Here is a 17645-nt window from a genome sequence, read left to right as displayed (position 1 = left end):
GTTCACACAAAGGAGCAACTTAAGTAGTCATGGGTGCCAATACATTTTCCTCCACACTACCATACCAAATATATGAATAATACCGTACCCGACATTCATTTCACCTTAAACAAGAACCTTCTGACAAATCAGAACTCAACAGAGTTCACACAAAGGGGCAACTTTAGTAGTCATGGGTGCCAATACATTTTCCTCCACACTACCATACCAAATATATGAATAATACCCGACATTCATTTCACCTTAAACAACAACCTTCTGACAAATCAGAACTCAACAGAGTTCACACAAAGGGGCAACTTAAGTAGTCATGGGTGCCAATACATTTTCCTCCACACTACCATACCAAATATATGAATAATACCCGACATTCATTTCACCTTAAACAAGAACCTTCTGACAAATCAGAACTCAACAGAGTTCACACAAAGAGGCAACTTTAGTAGTCATGGGTGCCAATACATTTTCCTCCACACTACCATACCAAATATATGAATAATACCCGACATTCATTTCACCTTAAACAAGAACCTTCTGACAAATCAGAACTCAACAGAGTTCACACAAAGGGGCAAGTAGTCATGGGTGCCAATACATTTTCCTCCACACTACCATACCAAATATATGAATAATACCCGACATTCATCTCATCTCATTATCTCTAGCCGCTTTATCCTGTTCTACAGGGTCACAGGCAAGCTGGAGCCTATCCCAGCTGACTACGGGCGAAAGGCGGGGTACACCCTGGACAAGTCGCCAGGTCATCACAGGGCTGACACATAGACACAGACAACCATTCACACTCACATTCACACCTACGCTCAATTTAGAGTCACCAGTTAACCTAACCTGCATGTCTTTGGACTGTGGGGGAAACCGGAGCACCCGGAGGAAACCCACGCAGACACGGGGAGAACATGCAAACTCCACACAGAAAGGCCCTCGCCGGCCACGGGGCTCGAACCCGGCCCTTCTTGCTGTGAGGCGACAGCGCTAACCACTACACCACCGTGTGAATAACACGTTAATTAAGAAATAAAGCAAGTTGAAAAATGATTTCTGTTTTCCTTTTATAAACACACGTTCTGCACTTACATCTGTCTCCCAACCATCTCTGACAGAATACTTCACACTCCCTGACAAAGAGGAGCACATTCACCTGTTCATACGTCATGTTCAGGAACAAACTAATGTTAATGGCGCTAAAACAGCCACCATCACATGGTGCGGTTGGAACCTTGTTCTCAAACTCGACTTGAAATTTTCTTTAATGATTTGGACTTGAACACTGGGGACTCGAGACTGGACTCGGACTCGAGGTTTAGTGACTCGACTACAACACTGCAGCAATGAGATGTAAATGTATTGATTTATAATTCATACAAAACTCGAAATTAATACAACCCCGATTCCAAAAAAGTTGGGACAAAGTACAAATTGCAAATAAAAACGGAATTCAATGATGTGGAAGTTTCAAAATTCCATATTTTATTCAGAATAGAACATAGATGACATATCAAATGTTTAAACTGAGAAAATGTATCATTTAAAGAGAAAAATTAGGTGATTTTAAATTTCATGACAACAACACATCTCAAAAAAGTTGGGACAAGGCCATGTTTACCACTGTGAGACATCCCCTTTTCTCTTTACAACAGTCTGTAAACGTCTGGGGACTGAGGAGACAAGTTGCTCAAGTTTAGGGATAGGAATGTTAACCCATTCTTGTCTAATGTAGGATTCTAGTTGCTCAACTGTCTTAGGTCTTTTTTGTCGTATCTTCCGTTTTATGATGCGCCAAATGTTTTCTATGGGTGAAAGATCTGGACTGCAGGCTGGCCAGTTCAGTACCCGGACCCTTCTTCTACGCAGCCATGATGCTGTAATTGATGCAGTATGTGGTTTGGCATTGTCATGTTGGAAAATGCAAGGTCTTCCCTGAAAGAGACGTCGTCTGGATGGGAGCATATGTTGCTCTAGAACCTGGATATACCTTTCAGCATTGATGGTGTCTTTCTAGATGTGTAAGCTGCCCATGCCACACACACTAATGCAATCCCATACCATCAGAGATGCAGGCTTCTGAACTGAGCACTGATAACAACTTGGGTCGTCCTTCTCCTCTTTAGTCCGAATGACACGGCATCCCTGATTTCCATAAAGAACTTCAAATTTTGATTCGTCTGACCACAGAACCATTTTCCACTTTGCCACAGTCCATTTTAAATGAGCCTTGGCCCAGAGAAGACGTCTGCACTTCTGGATCATGTTTAGATACGGCTTCTTCTTTGAACTATAGAGTTTTAGCTGGCAACGGCGGATGGCACGGTGAATTGTGTTCACAGATAATGTTCTCTGGAAATATTCCTGAGCCCATTTTGTGATTTCCAATACAGAAGCATGCCTGTATGTGATGCAGTGCCGTCTAAGGGCCCGAAGATCATGGGCACCCAGTATGGTTTTCGGCCTTGACCCTTACGCACAGAGATTCTTCCAGATTCTCTGGATCTTTTGATGATATTATGCACTGTAGATGATGATATGTTCAAACTCTTTGCAATTTTACACTGTCGAACGCCTTTCTGATATTGCTCCACTATTTGTCGGCGCAGAATTAGGGGGATTGGTGATCCTCTTCCCATCTTTACTTCTGAGAGCCGCTGCCACTCCAAGATGCTCTTTTTATACCCAGTCATGTTAATGACCTATTGCCAATTGACCTAATGAGTTGCAATTTGGTCCTCCAGCTGTTCCTTTTTTGTACCTTTAACTTTTCCAGTCTCTTATTGCCCCTGTCCCAACTTTTTTGAGATGTGTTGCTGTCATGAAATTTCAAATGAGCCAATATTTGGCATGAAATTTCAAAATGTCTCACTTTCGACATTTGATATGTTGTCTGTGTTCTATTGTGAATACAATATCAGTTTTTGAGATTTGTAAATTATTGCATTCCGTTTTTATTTACAATTTGTACTTTGTCCCAACTTTTTTGGAATCGGGGTTGTAAACGTACTGTATTTCAGGAGTCTGATGAGTCCTGTATGTCCCTATTTGGATGGCATTACTTTAGCTTGGTGTTAATGTAGTAATAGTGTACGGAGTTTTGAAAGCTGGTATCCGTCAGGCAACAAATCAAGATCAGTTTTTGCAAATTGGACAGGATTGAAGCTAATCTTACTCAATTTGCTGGCTTTTATAGATTATGTGTGCGGTTTGTAGGCTTAGAACTAGCACAAAGTTTTATTATTATTATTTTTTTTAAGATGTACTGTATGTCAGTAATGAGGCAATGTCAATAACATCTCACCTCTCCTTTCTCACAAACACTTCACTCAAGTAAGACTTTATCTCGACTTTATTTGGAAAGTAATAACCAAATAATGTTTATGCATCATCTCAGACGTCACATTTAACCTCCACTGTCCATGCAGTAAAATACAGTGTATAGTTTGACTGCAGTCATTTTTTGTTTCATCAGACACCTAGCAACCTTTTTTTTTTTTATTCCAAGCATTTTTTGCTGGCGTGTCTATTCAGAATGTCCCCAATTTAACAGGTTTGCTTTGGGTTCGTGCCAAGTGTGCTGTATATCAGTGCTGGCACGATAACTACTGAGTGACACTCCTCCACTGCCTGGACTTTGTCAAAGGAATGAGAAGAGAAAGGTCAGAATAAGGTAAATATCTGCCAAACGGAAGAAGTGATTTTTCTCAAGTCGCCACCGCTTCCATTCTCGGGTTGTATGAAAAGCAATACGAAGTGAATAAAGTGTGTAGCCAGTTAAGAGAATTAGCTAGTCTGTAAAAAGGATGTGTACGACATGCCCGACAGCAAGATCAGGAATATATCGATATAGATTAAGTCTAATCTTAGTGATAAGGTTCTTCCTGAGCTAGAACAACGTTTGAGTGAATAGTAGTGGTTGTATTGTTTGATTTTTTTTTTTTTATGATGATGATTGACACTGGTTAGTGATTCACTGCTATCTAAAGTGTTGCGTCAGAAAGACAGGCAGAGTGTGTGCCAAAAACTAGGGAATAAGGTCCACTTTATGCGTGTTCATCAAACACTCCTGCAGATAACTCAGAGATGTGTGATAAGTCTATGAGGTCTATTTTCACTCATTCAGTTTATTGGATGAGTCGAAGACAAGTTCAGTATCATGCTAGCTGAATGGAATATAGCTGATAGACCATGAAAAAAAGCCAGCCAATATTATCATACATGTCAACCTTTGGTCAATCAAACCTGTATAACCGACCTCCAAAATCCGTATTTCCCTTATAAAATCCGTATAAGATGCAAATTAAAATAATTTACCTAAAATTTGAATGATAATTAACAATGATATATCCAAGTTACTTTTTATTCAATATTAATAACAATAAACCTTCAGAATGAATACAAAGCTCCAATGTTTGACAAAAACACAAAGTGTCACCCTAATGTTCTGACTTGTACTCCATGACAGCTTTTTTAGCACTCTGCACCACGGGTGATTGCTCTAAGACAACGAGGGAGGCTCAGCCTCCTCTAAAAATGATGAACATCGTGTAGGATGAATTGCGCTAGGCTTATGTTATAGCCGACTGTAAGGTTCACTAGGTGTGGGTGGAGCACAGAGGACGGCAGGACAGAGACTGAGTCCGCACAACTCTTTTATTTTCACTTTTCAGTCTAAATATCTTTCACTCTCAGCCACACACGCACACACATTCCAGTCATCTGGTTGTGGAGAGAGCTCCCTCTGCTCTCGCTCTCTCTTCTTAAATAGGGCGCGGTCACTGGGGAGACACACAAGCACAGGTTAATTGCAGTCAGGTGTAGTGATTCTGCCACTTACCTTCCTTGACTCCGCCCTCTTGTCACAGACCGGCGCTTGACCACGCCCCCGCTGCCACATACCCCCACCGCCCGACTCAGGCTGGGCGGCCGTCCGGCCTGCAGCCGACTCCCCCCCCCCCCCCCCCCCCCCCCCTTGACGGGAGAGGAAGTCCGCCACAACCATCTGCACCCCCGGCCTGTGGACCACCTTAAAATTGAAGGGTTGGAGTGCCAGATACCAACGGGTGATCCGCGCATTGGCATCCTTCATGCGGTGGAGCCACTGGAGGGGTGCGTGGTCCGAACAGAGGGTGAAAGGGCGCCCCAGCAGGTAGTAGCAGAGGGCGAGGACCGCCCACTTGATCGCCAGACACTCTTTCTTGATAGTGCTGTAGCGCCCCTCACGCACTGACAGCTTCCTGCTAATGTACAGGATGGGGCGGTCCTCCCCCTCCACCTCCTGGGACAAAACCGCCCCCAGCCCTCTGTCCGACGCATCGGTCTGCAACATAAAAGGGAGAGAAAAGTCAGGGGAGTGTAATAGTGGCCCCCCACACAGTGCAGCCTTTACCTCAGAGAAAGCCTGCTGGCATTGCTCCTTCCACTGGACTGGATCTGGTGCCCCCATTTTAGTGAGATCAGTCAGCGGGCTGGTGACGTCCGAATAATTAGGTATAAACCTACGATAGTAGCCAGCCAGCCCCAGGAACTGTCTCACCCCCTTTTTGGTCTTGGGCCTCGGGCAGGCTGCAATTGCTGCTGTCTTGTTAATTTGGGGACGCGCCTGCCCGTTGCCCAAGTGGAAGCCCAGATACCGTACTTCCACCCGCCCAATCGCACACTTCTTTGGGTTGGCTGTGAGACCCGCTCGCCTCAGTGACTTAAGGACGGCCCTCAGCTGTTGTAAGTGCCGCTGCCAGTCATTACTATAAATGATTATATCGTCGAGGTATGCGGCCGCATAGGTGGCGTGGGGGCGGAGGACCCTGTCCATCAGCCGCTGAAACATAGCAGGCGCCCCAAACAGTCCAAACGGAAGTGTGACGAATTGGTGCAAGCCAAACGGTGTGGAAAAGGCCGTTTTTTCCCGGGATAATGGAGTCAAGGAGATCTGCCAATAACCCTTTGTTAAATCCAGCGTCGAGTAAAAACAAGCCGTCCCTAGCCGATCGAGCAACTCATCAATACGAGGCATTGGGTACGCATCGAATTTAGACACCGCGTTGACTTTTCTATAGTCCACACAGAACCGGACCAACCCGTCGGCCTTGGGTACCAAGACCACCGGGCTGCTCCAGTCACTGTGGGACTCCTCGACGATGCCCATTTCGAGCATGGCCTCGAGTTCTTCCCAAACCACTTTTTTTTTGTGCTCGGGTAACCTGTAAGGGCGGCTACGCACTACCACCCCCGGGGGCGTCTCAATGTGGTGCTCTATGAGGTTGGTGTGGCCGGGCAGGGGCGAGAACACGTCCGAAAACTCGGTCTGCAACTGGGCAACCTCAGTGAGTTGGGTTGGGGAGAGGTGGTCTCCACAGGGGACCGGAGAGGTACGCAATGCCAGTGTTCCCTTTTGAACCTCCGGCCCCAGCTCCGCCTTCTCCGGAACCACCGAGACCAATGCCACGGGGATCTCCTCGTTCCAGAGTTTGAGTAGGTTGGGGAGTAGGTCCCCAAATCTGTAGCGCCCCACCCCTATCCATTCACCTCACCTCATAGTCAACGTCCCCAACTCGCCGTGTGACCTCAAAGGGCCCTTGCCACTTGGCGACTAATTTGGAGCTCGATGTGGGCAAAAGTACGAGTACTTTCTCTCCCGGTGCGAACTCCCTAAGGCGCGTACCCTTGTTGTACAGGCGGGCTTGCCGTTCTTGGGCCTGCCACAAATTCTCCTGAGTTAGGTGCTTGAGCGTGTGGAGTTTTGCGCGCAGGTCAATAACATATTGGATCTCGTTTTTACTTGGTGAAGGTCCCTCCTCCCAATTTTCCCGCAGCACATTTAAGATGCCGCGCGGCTTACGCCTGTATAACAATTCGAACGGGGAGAACCCCGTGGAGGCTTGGGGGACCTCTCGCACTGCAAACAGCAAGGGTTTGAGCCATCTATCCCAATTACGTGCGTCCTCACTTACAAATTTTTTAATTATGTTCTTGAGGGTGCGGTTGAACCGTTCAACTAAACCGTCCATTTGTGGGTGATACACGCTGGTGTGGATCGGCTTAATACCCAATAACCCATACAGTTCGTTCAGTGTACGTGACATAAATGAGGTGCCTTGGTCAGTCAGGATCTCTTTCGGGATTCCAACTCGGGAGATAACGCGGAAGAGTGCCTCCGCAATACTGCGTGCTGAGATATTGCGAAGAGGCACTGCTTCCGGGTATCGCGTTGCATAGTCCACTAGAACTAATATAAAGCGGTACCCTCGTGCTGACCGATCTAATGGCCTGACGAGATCCATCCCAATTCTTTCGAACGGGGTCTCGATTAACAGTAGAGGGCGCAAAGACACTTTTGGAATGGCCGCTGGATTTACTAACTGGCATTCGCGGCACGCCGTACACCACCTACGGACATCGCCGCGAATCCCTGGCCAATAGAACCGGGCCATTATTCGGGCTAGTGTTTTGTCCTGCCCTAAGTGTCCAGCTATGGGATTAAAGTGAGCCGCCTGGAATACCAATTCCCGGCGGCTCTTCGGAATTAAAAGCTACATGACTCGCTCTTTAGTTTGAGTGTCCTGCGTCACTCGGTATAATCTATCCTTCATAATCGCGAAGTAGGGGAAGGACGGGGTGGCGTTCGGCGGGAGCGTTTGACCATCGATTACTCTCACTTGGTCAAACGCATGCCGCAGAGTCTCGTCTCGCGACTGTTCTAATGGGAAATCCGCAAGGGATTCCCCAATAGAGAGAGGAGGAGCCGGCGGCTCCTCACTCTGACGCGGAGATGACGTAGACGGCTCTGTGACAGCTGCTCCCACCAAAGCGACACCGGGACCTCCCCCTGTTAAATGGCAGGACCCACTCTTCACTAAATGTGTCATTAAATCCCAAAATCCCGGCCAATCAGTCCCCAAAATTAAAGAGTGGGTAAGGCGAGGATTAACCGCCGCCTTCACTATGGCTTTTTCCCCTCTGAAAAAAATGTGGACTGACACCAAAGGGTAGCAGTGAACATCCCCGTGCACACACACAACACCTTCACCCCCTGTGCTCCCCCCAATGCCTCATTTTGAACCAGGCTTTGGCGAATTGAGGTCTGATTACAACCAGAATCCACCAACGCCTGATATGTAGCCCCTTGGATACTCACCGGTATGCGATACGCTCCGGCCCGATCGAGGGCGGCCTCTGGCGCGTTGGGGATCCGAACCATCGCGCCCACCTCCATTGCCGTGCACTGCTGTTGAAGATGGCCCGGCTCCCTGCAGCGCCAGCAAACCGGCCCGGGCTTTCCCTCTGCACCGGTGTTCTGGGGCTCACTCACCTGAGGTGGGGGAGAGACAGACACAGAAGGGAGAAACGGGAGGGCACCACGGGTGTGGCGGGCCGGCTGGGGTGGCGCCGGCCCCCGTCTCCGCGGTGGGGGAATGGGGCGAGGACGGGACACAGAAGGAGGGGGAGAGAGAGAGAGAGAGAAGAGGAGAGAAGAGAAGACGCCGTCTGCTGTCCTGCCGCCGGAACAGCCTCCAAATGATCCTCTGCCAGCTCGACTGCCTGATCCAGCGACGCTGGGCGGTGGCACCGGACCCACTCCGCGGTTCCTGCTGGTAAGCGAGCGACGAATTGTTCCAGCACCACCTGGTCGATGATCCCCTCGGCGTCGCGGTTGTCGGCCCTCAACCACCGCCAGCAGGCGTCCCGGAGCTGCTGGCCAAATGCGAATGGCCGGCCAACTTCCTCCAAGCGCAAAGCGCGGAAGCGCTGGCGCTGTTGCTCTGGTGTGCGCCCCACACGCTGGAGGACGGCCCGGCGGAGGTCCGCGTAGGCCAGCCGGCGGTCGGCGGGGAGCTGTAGCGCGGCCAGCTGCACCTCTCCCGTTAGGAGGGGGAGGAGGCGCGCCACGCGCTGCTCCATCGACCACCCCAAGGCTTCTGCGACTTCTTCGAATAGCGTGATGAAAGCCTCGGGGTCGTCCTGCGGACCCATCTTGGTAACGGTGAGGGGAGACGGGCCCGCGGCCGGAGTGCTGGTGGACCCCGCCGACGCGAGGAGGTGCCGGAATGCCTCGCGGTCTTCCTGCTGGGCCAGCACCAGGGCTTCGAAGCGTCGCTCCTGTTCCTTCCGGAGGATGACGAGCGCCTGGTGCTGGCTTTGCTGGGCCGTGGCGAGGGCGTGGACCAGGTCGGCGAACGGGGAGGACTCCATGGGGCTGATCGGCTGGTGCTCCACTCTGATCCCGGGTTTTGGCACCACTGTAAAGTTCACTAGGTGTGGGTGGAGCACAGAGGACGGCAGGACAGAGACTGAGTCAGCACAACTCTTTTATTTTCACTTTTCAGTCTAAATATCTTTCACTCTCAGCCACACACGCACACACATTCCAGTCATCTGGTTGTGGAGAGAGCTCCCTCTGCTCTCGCTCTCTCTTCTTAAATAGGGCGCGGTCACTGGGGAGACACACAAACACAGGTTAATTGCAGTCAGGTGTAGTGATTTGACTTCACTGATTGTGGGTTGACTCTCATTAAAACAGGATAGGTGCTATAACATATGCAACATACATGTACAAGAATGCATTTTCACTGATAAAACGTAAAAGGCAAATTAAATAATCAGATGAACTGAGACGATCACATTCTGAAGCAAATTAAATAATCTTATACCGCTAACTTAAACACACAATACAAGTTACATGGATTAATCTAAATGCAGGTAAACAACGAGTGTTGTTGTTTTTGTTGTTTTGTATCCAAATGAGAGTCGCATCTTACCCATCTGTGTTCTCGCTTTTTGAAAGCCGAACTTGTGGCTGATTGTTTCAAAACAATCTGACTTTCAGTTGTTCGTTCAGTTCTCCGTTAATTCGCTTCTTCCACGCAAGGGCGAGATATTGCTGCTGAGGCGAGCGTATCCAGCGGAGAAATCAGACGGCTGGTCCACTCATTCTCCATTTTTTCCATACTGAGTACTCCGCCATTACTGCTCGGCTCAGGCAATTACTAAAACCCGGGACGGGACATCACCGGTTTTAGCAACAACCGTGGGGAGGTCACTGCCTGAGCGATAATATGTCACATCACGTCACGTCACGTTCCATCCCAGGTTTTACCAACAACCCTCAGCTCACACTAGGGAGAACTGGTGCAAGTGAACTTACTTTCCTTTTTTAAAATAAATAAATAAATAAATAAATGCTTTCCTTTTCTTGTAGTTTTCTTTTCCTTTAATTGTTGGTACTGCACCGTCTTTCAATACGGGCTTATAGCCAACGCTCCTCAACAGATCAGAGGTTTCGTATGAGTCTTCAGTAAAATGTGCAGAGCAGAGGAGAGACCACTTCGTAGGCGCCCAATGTGCCCATGAACTTCTCATAAAACGCATCCAAATCTTTGCAGTTTGAACATTCTTGGGCCATGAATGCAACGTAAATCCACCTTCTGTTGTGTTACTGCACCCGCCAGCAACACATCTACGTGGCATGGCAATAAATTAGCTCAAAATGGAGGATCAGAGTTGCAGTCAGCTCTGCGGAAATGGCAATGAGACCGACAGCCTTCCTGTGGTGATGTCACAGATGTCAAAGTCATTCATATAGGTAGCGGTCTGAGTGAATCATTTTAATCGTAAAAATTACTATATTAGATTTATTGTTAATGTTTAAAACTATTCTGATGCCATTCTTGATGTCTCAAGGCATCTATAAACAAAAAGTGAGGCCATGGTTCTGCGTATCTCCTTTAAAATATCTAGTAATAGTATAGTAGTATATTTAGTTTAATCACACTGAGATGCTTCACTGTATATATCACTCCACTCATCTGGTTCCTCACATAAAAATCCAATTCTAGCAGCAATCGTACAGAAACTGTTACTACAGTAGTGTTAGCGATATCATCAGCGGACATGGCAACACAATCGCTATATAATCCTCCTCGGTCTTGGAGCATGGCAAACGGTACATTTTTGACAAATATAATTTTTGACCTGAAATATGAAAGCTCATCAGATGAAGATGGAAAGGAAGACAGACGCAAAACCTATTTCACTGGATTCACCTTTATTATTTTTTTTGTTTGTTTTATCTTTATTTTACCAAGAAGTCCCAGTGAGATTTAAAAAAAAAATCTCTTTTACAAGAGAGACCTGGCCAAGATAGCAGCCGTACAAATACAATCTACAAAATCCACAACCTATTTGAACTCAATGGCCTTTCAAGAAAAACAACTACAAGTTTCATTTTCATTCTCCACATTCTCATCTCATTATCTGTAGCCGCTTTATCCTGTTCTACAGGGTCGCAGGCAAGCTGGAGCCTATCCCAGCTGACTACAGGCAAAAGGCGGGGTACACCCTGGAAAAGTCACCAGATCATCACAGGGCTGACACACAGACACAGACAACCATTCACACTCACATTCACACCTACGGTCAATTTAGAGTCACCAGTTAACCTAACCTGCATGTCTTTGGACTGTGGGGGAAACCGGAGCACCCAGAGGAAACCCACGCGGACACGGGGAGAACATGCAAACTCCGCACAGAAAGGCCCTCGCCGGCCACGGGGCTCGAACCCGGACCTTCTTGCTGTGAGGCGACAGCGCTAACCACTACACCACCGTGCTGCCCTCTCCACATTCTTTATGATGCAATTAAATTTATCAATGGAGATAAATGTATCCAGTTTTGGATTTTTTTTATCTTTCTGCAGATTATTTGTTCAGGGTGCATAGTAAGAAAATGCAGTGTTCCGTAAATCTGTAAAAATCCACAGTACATTAAAAAGCAACCACCTGGATGAGCATAGGTGGTAACTACCCGAGTTCAGACTGAGGAGGGTACAAAGGTAAACTGGAAGTTTACCCAATATTACATTCCAGATAAACGTATACTAATGCTGTTGTCAGTGAATGGTCAGTGAAGTCCAGCCCACTAAATCATAGTGGTGTAGTATTTCAGACCAGTGTCAAGGCCGCTTTTTGAAGGTCTCGATCTTGTCTAGGAATTTTTACTCGGGCTTGTCTCGGTCTCAGACGTAGAGGACTCGGGGTTTTATCTCAAGACCGGTCAAGACCACAACTGTACTGCACAGGATAAGTGGTTACAGATAATGGATGGATGGATGGATGGATGGATGGAGAATAGGGTAAAAAAAAGAAAAGAAGGTTCACCACAAATGAGGTCTGAAGGTGTAAATTTGTTTCAAACCACAAGCATAATACACTGACCGAAGTATGCTCTCAGAACTAAAGATCCCAAACATTTACATACTTTTGTAAAGCTTTAATGGTCCTTGTTGTGCAATTATGTACCTAAATTCTTTTATGTTCATGTTTCTAAGTGAAACATACTGAATGACAGATAATAAAGCTACAAAAGATGGACCCTTGATGGTATCACACCACTGACAAGGAAATGTCGTTTGGTAACTTTATTTCTGAGAGTATAAAGAGTAGAGAACAGCAATATGTGAAAGATGCAAGGAGTTAAAGCGTATTCATTCATGCAGACAGGTTGAGGATTTTAAATGAAAGGCAGACAGGTGTAGCAAGCAACAGGGGTTCACATTAATTACCATGTCAACAGGGAACCAAGAGGAAACAACATGAACCAAATATGGAAAGTAGGTGCGAAAATGGGACATACGTACAGCACACAGGGTATAAAGAAGGGGTGGAGCCAGAATCAGGGAGGGAAGTGACAGAACTCATCCCTATTGCATGAACTAGGAGCTTTGAAGACCTTCTGAAATCAGACACCCATCCACCCATTATCTGTAGCCGCTTATCCTGTTCTACAGGGTCGCAGGCAAGCTGGAGCCTATCCCAGCTGACTATGGGTGAGAGGTAAGATACACCCTGAACAAGCTGCCAGGTTATCGCAGGGCTGACACAGAGACAAACAACCATTCACACTCACATTCACACCTACGGTCAATTTAGAGCCATCAGTTAGCCTAACCTGCATGTCTTTGGACTGTGGGGGAAACCAGAGCACCTGGAGGAAACCCAGGCGGACACGGGGAGAACATGCAAACTTCACACAGAAAGGTCCTCGTCAGCTGCTGGGTTTGAACCCAGGGCCTTCTTGCTGTGAAGCAACAGTGCTAACCACTACACCACTGTGCATATAGTAATCAGACTATATTTTCCAAATATTCTGATCATTTAGAAGGAAGGGGCAACATCTCAATTCTTTATAGTTGGGAAATCAAAGGAATCATCCAACTGTAAACTTCACACCTGGCGGAATAATCTACAGGAAGAAATATCTGAAGAGAAATGGAGATAGACCTACCTGGAACACAACACAGGTGCAAACTTTAAACACTAAGCTAAAGCTTCTCCATAAATGCAAGTGGCTAAACAGATGATACATTACTCCATCCAAATTACATTGAAACACAAATATTCCAGATATCTTACATTACGTATAAACAGGACAAGGGTACACTGTTGCAACATGTTTTGGAATGCCCAATCATCCTGGATTTCTGGAAAATGGTATTTCACTAAATCTCACTGATTATTGACAAGAAAATCCCTCTTAATCCTAAATTATGTAGGGTTTATATCTTTCATGATGACTTTAAAACTAATTTAAAAAAATATTTTTCTTTTCCCTGTGTCTTCTTGCAAGCAAAATGTCTCACTCCTGTAAAAAAAAAAAAGGAAAATCTTCCCTGTATCCGAAATCACTCCCAACTCACTGTATAGTGGACTATATAGTGAGCTCGCCATTTTGTAGTGCTGTCCGAATGTATAGTGAGAATTATTACACCCTATATAGTGCACTCAAAGTATCCCACAATGCATCATGAAAAGTAGTGTACAACCGACGGTCACTAACCAAGCAATATATCCCATCATGCACTGCAGTCATGCTGAAAAAAAACACCAGCCGATTGATCTGGCATGTTTTAATTGTGCAACAATTGTGCGCGGCGGAGTAGCATGCGAAAGTGTTTTTTCATTTTACCACCTTACGGAAATCTACCATGGTTTACTATGGTTTTACCATGGTTTTTATGTAGTAACCATGATTCTACCATGGTATCTCATGGTTATTCTAAGTACTATGAACCAACCATAGTATTACTATGGTTCATCCATGGTAGTAACCATGGTTCTACTATGGTATTTCATGGTGATTCTAAGTACTATGAACCAAACATAGCATTACTGTGGTTTATCCATAGTACTGCAGTAGCTGTGGTAGCATCATAGTTGTATGTGTAATAGGTCATAGTAACTACGAAATTAGTTTAAAAAGGGATAGTATGGTTTTTAAAAGGATGCACTAACTGTAGTATTACCATGCTTTCGTCCAGCAGTCAATGCTGTAGAGAAGGATCTCGATTAACAGCCCAGATACATTAACATTTACTTAGAACCTAAAAATTTAAGTGAACATTGAGGTAAAATGCACCATGGTTTTCATGGTTACCCAAAAAACCATGAAAACCATGAATAACTATAAACCATGGTAAAACCATGGTTAGTTTTCATAGTAAAACCATGGTTAATTTTCATAAGGGCAATGAGCTCACTATATAGTCCTCTACAGAGATGGACAGTAACGAAGTACATTTACTGGAGTACGGTACTTAAGTACACTTTTTGAGTATCTGTACTTCACTTGAGTATTATTTTTTTTGAAACTTATGACTTTAACTTCACTACGTTTGAAAGGCAAATATCGTACTTTTCACTCCACTACATTTCTATCAAGCTCCTCGTTACTCGTTACTATGAAGCAGCTTTGAAAGTGGATGTTTTTTCTTTTCTTTTCTAAAACGTGATTGTTTTTTTTTCACAGGTGACACTGAGACAGTCTATCAGTAATCACTAGGGTCACGTCACGTCCATAGACTGTATAAAATCAAGTTCAGTGATTTCTCAGCAGCGTTATTTAACACGATCAGTTGATGGCAGAATGGAAGGAGGCGGTTCTTCTGGAGAATGCACGCACTCATGGCCCATGAACCCATGTTTCAGTTTTCTGAAAGGATCAAAGATTCATTTCATTTGAAATGTTTGCTTTGTTTGCTGAAAACGAACCACATCACGGCCTACAAAAACTCGCCGTCCAACCTGCAGAAGCATATTGAGGGATATAAACGTTTTATTCCAAGAGAAAGCTTGCAGTGAAGTTGTCTGTGCTTTTAGAGCTAGCGATAACGTTGCAATAGCTATGCAGTCTGGTTAGTCAAATGACTTTCTATGGATTTGCCCGCCAAGTTGCCATCGCCTTGTCCACGGCTAACGTTTACACATAGCTAGTTAACTTGGACGCTGTTAGTTAGCATGTAAAAACGGAGTTACGCTAACATGAATAACGTTAACTTTTCTGAAGTCCTTAGAAATATGTTTTAGCATAATCTTGCCAAATAAACAGAATGTAGAAATCTTTCTTTTCTCGTAGCGTTAGCTACCCAATATGATTTCGAGTTGAAAAGAGTTTGGTAGCATGTCAGGTGGAGTTTCACTGACTAGCTAGCTTAATGTTAAACCACCATGATGGCTCAGCATGCGTTCATTTTGTGAATCCAGTTATTCTACAGGTTCTACAAGTTAGTCAGTAAATCCAGTCGGTTGCTTCAGAGGCATTAGGTTTTGTAAGCGTTGTAGCAATAATACAACGATACGTTGACAGAAAATGTACTTTTAATACTTAAGTATTTTTAAAAGCGAGTACTTCAGTACTTTAACTTAAGTAAAAATTTGACTGGACAACTTTCACGTGTATCGGAGTAACATTTGACCAGCGGGATCTGTACTTTGACTTAAGTAATGAAGTTGGGTACTTTGTCCACCTCTGGTCCTCTATATAGTCATTCCCTAGATAGTGAGTAGTGAATGAGTGAATGATTTTGGACAAAGGGCTTGACTTGTCACAGTGGTATGACATCTGTTCTTGCATTAGGAAAAAAAACATATTTGTGAAGGGCAAACTGAAAGATTCATTCATTCATTCATTCATTCATTAGGGGGAAAAAGGAAGAATGTTGTCTTGATTTCCTGATTAATAAACGATATTATGATGCTGTTATACACTCCTTTGTCTCACTGTGCTGAGAAGCCAGACATGAAACACACTATAAAAGGTGCAGACCTAACTGCATTGTCATTAAAATACATAAGATGTACACTTTCCCTACCCATTCTCTTTTTTTTTTTAGGTTTACACCTGTTCATGAATATGCAGAATAGTTCTTGTTCTTCATGTTTACCTTTACATTAATTGCTTTGTATTCTGTTATAATCTTTTGTAGACATTGTAAAAAAATAAAAAGAAAGAGCGGACGTTGTTCAGAGCTGATATAATTGCACCTGCAATGATCATGCAAGACCCATGAGCTAGGAATCAGAAGTGGTGCATAAAGACATACTCAGGGATCGGACAAGATATGAGTCTGGACCAAGGACACTGAGACAAGGACTGAGGATAAAGAATGGAAAACAAGGAGTTGGTCAGTGACCGAGACAGACACAGACAAATGTGCATATACGGTGTAGCTTGAAACAGTGGTAGTGTTTCAGTCAGAACCAGCAGCTGAACAAATTCTAGAACCCGAGCAACAGTGGACAGGCTGCTAGGAATGATATCACTGTCTGTAAGCAAATAGACAAACTGGACATGTTGTAACAAGCAACATGTGGGACTTATGAAGGACCGTGGCAAGAACAGGAAACCTTGACCATATAAGGAAAGTGAGTGGGGTGGGGTGGGGTGGGGTGGGGTGGGATTGCTAGGCATGCACAGACTCACTTACTTATCATGAAAACATATTTACATTTTCATGTTATTTCACATTATTAGAACGGCACAGCTCCAGGGTTCGATGATCCTGAGCTCCTGTCTGAAGTTTTGTAGATCCTCCCCGTATCTGCATGGTTTTCTGCAGGTTCTCCAGTTTCCTCATGTCTCCCAAAAAACATGCTAGTAGGCAGATCAACTGCTTTAAATTACTCCTAGGTGTGAAGAAGTGTGTGAATACTGTTGTATGCAAGTATTTTCTTACCTCATGTCCAGTGATTCCTGGATACCCTCCAAATCCACCTGAACAGTATAGAGTTTACTGAAGATGAATGAATGAACCAACCAATACTTAGAGTTCAGTGATGGTCATGTGACCATCATAGGTGTAAATCATTTAGATTTAATGAGATCCATCCATTATCCGTATCCGCTTACCCTGTCAGGGTCGCAGGCAAGCTGGAGCCTATCCCAGCTGACTATGGGCAAGAGTTGGGGTACACACTGGACAAGTCACCAGATCATCGCACAAGCAACCATTCACACCTATGGTCAATTTACAGCCACCAGTTAGCCTAACCTGCATGTCTTTGGACTGTGGGGGAAACCGGAGCACCCGGAGGAAACCCACGCGGACACGGGGAGAACATGCAAACTCCGCACAGAAAGGCCCTCGCCGGTCACTGGACTCAAACCTAGAACCTTTTTGCTGTGAGGCGACAGCGCTAACCACTACACCACCACCATTTTAAGCTACTACCACAAGACAATTCAAAATGGATGATACCTGGATGAGAGCACACATTATCATAATTATAAATAACTGTTACTGTAATAACCGATGACTGGAAATGCAGTCAAATCAGACTTTGGCTGAAATGTAGTAAATAAACACTGGG

The sequence above is a fragment of the Neoarius graeffei genome, chromosome 22 (genome assembly GCF_027579695.1).
Source record: "Neoarius graeffei isolate fNeoGra1 chromosome 22, fNeoGra1.pri, whole genome shotgun sequence".
NCBI lineage: Eukaryota > Metazoa > Chordata > Actinopteri > Siluriformes > Ariidae > Neoarius > Neoarius graeffei.
This window is presented reverse-complemented; position numbering follows the sequence as displayed.